Source organism: Mandrillus leucophaeus, unplaced genomic scaffold (genome assembly GCF_000951045.1).
Source record: "Mandrillus leucophaeus isolate KB7577 unplaced genomic scaffold, Mleu.le_1.0 Scaffold1272, whole genome shotgun sequence".
Taxonomy (NCBI): Eukaryota; Metazoa; Chordata; class Mammalia; order Primates; family Cercopithecidae; genus Mandrillus; species Mandrillus leucophaeus.
In genome coordinates, this window is record NW_012101121.1 from 9596 (window position 1) to 13487 (window position 3892).

Genomic DNA, 3892 nt, shown 5'->3' on the forward strand with positions numbered 1-3892 from the left:
TCTCTGGCACCAAGCTCTCTGGGGTGATTTTTCTTCTAGAAGAGTCCACTGGGACAGGTAAGGAGTAGGAGGCAGGGAGTCCAGTTCTGGGACGGGGAGTCCGGGATGAAAAGTGAAGAGAGAGGGACGGGGCCCATGCCGTGTGTTTCTCCCTGGTTTCTCAGACAGCTCCTGGGCCAAGACTCAGGGAAACGTTGAGACAGAGCGCTTGGCACAGGAGGAGCGGGGTCAGGGCGACGTCCCAGGGCCCCAGGCATGGCTCTCAGAATCTCAGGCTCAGAAAGCGGTGTGTGGATTGGGGAGGCCCAGCGTTGGGGATTCCCCATCTCCGAAGGGTTTCTCTTCTCCCTCTCTCAACCTGCGTCTGGTCCTTCTTCCTGGATACTCACCGGGCGGCCCCAGTTCTCACTCCTATTGAGTGTCGGGTTTCTAGAGAAGTCAATCAATGTAGCCAGGGTCCTGGTTCTAAAGTTCCCACGCACCCACCAGGACTCCGATTCTCCCCAGTCGCCAAGGATGGGGTCATGGCGCCCCGAACCCTCCTTCTGCTGCTGTTGGGAGCCCTGGGCCTGACCCAGACCTGTGCGGGTGAGTGCGGGGTCGGGAGGGAAACAGCCTCTGTGGGGAGTAGCTCTGTCTCTTATACACATCTAGATGTGTATAAGAGACAGGTGAGTGCGGGGTCGGGAGGGAAACAGCCTCTGTGGGGAGTAGCTAGGGGTCCGCCCCGCGGGGGCGCAGGAACCCGGTTGCGGTGCCGGGAGGAGGGTCGGGAGGGTCTCAGCCACACCTCCCCGCCCCCAGGCTTCCACTCCTTGAGGTATTTCCACACCGTCACGTCCCGGCCGGGCCGCGGGGTTCCCCCGCTTCATCTCCATGGGCTAAGTGGACGACACGCAGTTCGTGCGGTTGGACAGCGACGCCGCGAGTCCTAGGATGGAGCCGCGGGCGCCGTGGATGGAGCAGGAGGGGCCGGAATATTGGGAGGAGAAGACAGGGACCGCCAAGACCAATGCACAGTTTACCGAATGAACCTGCGGACCCTGAGCGGCTACTAGAACCAGAGCGAGGCCTGTGAGTGACACTGGCCGGGGGCGCAGGTCACTACCCCTCCACATCCCCCACGGACAGTCCGGGTCTCCCCGAGTCTTCGGGTTCGAAATCCACCCCGAGGCCTCGGGACCCGGAGACCCTTGACCGGGGAGAAGCCTAGGAGCCGTTACCCGGTTTCATTTTCAGTTTAGGCCAAAATCCCTGCAGGTTGGTGGGGGCAGGGGCGGGGCTCGGTGGGCGGGGCTGACCGCGGGCGCAGGGCCAGGGTCTCACACCATCTAGAGGATGCCTGGCTGCGACAAGGGGTCCGACGGGCGCCTGCTTCGGGAATATCACCAGCTTGCCTAAGATGGCACGGATTACATCGCCCTGAACCAGGACCTGTGCTCCTTGACCGCCGCAGACAGGGCAGCTCAGATCACCCAGCTCAAGTGGGAAGCTGCCGGCGAGGCGGAGGTTCATCCTCACAGGGGTAGGTACCTATTCGATGTGGTGTGTTTTCCTCTCTACTCTCAGACCCTCAGCCAGTATCACTATTGACATTCCTGATCCACTGGCTCAGAATTTCAGTACATTATCTGCCCGCGGGACACACCTCAGAGGGAAAGGGATGAAGCGTGGGCCATGACCAAGGCATCCCCTGGTCATATCACCACCTGCACCTCCCAGGGGCTGCCAGCCACACAGAGTCATGGACAGGTCTCCACAGACATAACTTAGTACCAGCTTGGATGAAACCCTCTGAGGAACGGGGGCCAGCTTTCAGGATGTGCTGCGCGTATTAAATCAGAGACGTCTCTACTATGGTGCTGTGTTTACAGAAGGAAGAATTCGTGGGTCCAAAAACCAAGAAGTTGAAACAGGTGTGGCTCCATGTCTCATCCCTTCTATTCACCCTCAGGGTGATTTTGCACTTCTCCTCTGCAATATCGGGGCTCTGCAGGGGAGGAGGTCCTGGTTTCCCAAAGGGGGCACCCTGGCAAGGAGACAAATGAGAGTCCATGGAACTACACATTATGGGTGCCCCCAGGGATGTTTGAATAGTATGTGCCCAGACACAAGCAGGTGAGAAGAGGAGGAGGCAGGGCTGCTATCACACAAGGAAGGCAGAAGTGTGTGTGGAAATAAGAAATCCACTGGGAGGCCTTATGGTTCCCCTTGTCCTGTTGTGAGTGTGAGCAGAATCATCCAGCAACGCAGCCTGAGAGGGTTTGATATTCAAGAGCCCAGAACCCTCAGGAAGGAAGGACTGAGTGATACACCTAGATAATGTCCCAAGGCTCCGCTCCTGTGCTCTGACATCCTCAGAAGGGTTAGTGCAGAAGCCCTGCTTCCCATGGGCTGTTCCCAGCCAGTGACCGGTCACAGCAGGCGCACTAAAGCAGGCCATTACTGGGAGACACAGGACTCCTCTGATGGCCACTGTGGCTGGAGGACTCCTCCACGGCCTTGCTCAACCCTCCTTAGATTGCCTGTGCTCTAGGATGTGTCGAACAAACCTCCCCCCTTCTGTCCAGCACTTGGGGTCACACTCGCATTGTGGTCTGCTGCCTTTTCCAGGGATTTCTGGCTCGCTTCCCATATTCCCTTACAGGTGTGTTCCCTCATAAAATGCCACAGACTTGAAGCTCATCTGGGCATCTGCTCCTTGGAGGACTTGGACTAAAAATTATTTCCATCTGCACATCAATAACTCTTACTTATTTCAACTTGTAAAATCCTTCTCTTTGTCCAACTTCTGCCACCCCCATAGAATCTATTTTACTTGTGTTTGTAGTATCTCTTTGAGTTAACGGATATTTGCTGTATTAAGCTACTAAATTTTGAGGTAGTTTGTGACACAGCACTTGATAACTATTAAGGCTTCCTTTTTTTTTTCTTTTTTCTTGAGATAGAGTCTCACTCTGTCGCTCGGGCTGGAGTTCAGTGGCTCAATCTCGGCTCACTGCAAGCTCCGCCTCCCAGGTTCACGCCATTCTCTTGCCTCCTGAGTAGCTGGGACTACAGGCGCCTGCCACCACGCCCGGCTAATTTTTTGTATTTTTGGTAGAGACAGGGTTTCACCATGTTAGCCAGGATTGTCTCGATCTCCTGACCTCGTGATCCGCCAGTCTCGGCCTTCCAAAGTGCTGGGATTACACTCCTGGCCAAGGCTTTCTTAAGTTTCCATTATTCCATGGATATTATCTACACATCTTTTAATAGCTTGCATTTTAATAACATTAGCCATATTTGCCGTTTCCAACCCTTTCCTCCTATTCTTTTTTGAACATTTTTATTTTGTCTTTCTCTGTCCTTCCTTCCTTCTTTCCTCCTTTGCTCCCTCAGAGCTTTCTCCCTCCCTCTATTTTTTTCATAAAACCTAAGTGTTCAGACTAAAAGGAAGCATCACTTGAACCTAATGCCAAAAGTATAATGCCATAATTTATAATATAAAAGTAAAGAAAAGGAAGTTATTAATTGAATATGAAGAAAACGTCTAGGGTGATTCTGCAGCCAAGACAGTGGCTTTTAATATTTAATCTCCTACTTCAACTGAATGTTTTCAGAACACACGAGCAACATGAGCTCTTTCCCATTCTTGGTACAAACACTTGAGAAATCAAATTAGCCTTATCTAGTCTGATTAATGTCCATACATCATATAATCCCACCGTCTGCCTCCTGATCATACACTCTGGGGACATTCTTGGCTATGTGTCCAGGAGACGTGTAAAATGGAATGTCTTATAAAACTACAATAATCCAGACAGTGTGACAGTGAGAGACACAGAGATCAATGAACAGAAGTGAGAATCTAGAAAGACATTCTTACATTTTTTGTCAATTGATCGTCAAT

General features: G+C 52.6%; 1 pseudogene; it reads left to right on the forward strand.

The window, feature by feature from the left end:
* The first annotated feature begins 524 nt into the window (after positions 1-524).
* LOC105533653 lies at positions 525-1817 on the forward strand (annotated as a pseudogene).
* Positions 1818-3892: the final 2075 nt, after the last annotated feature.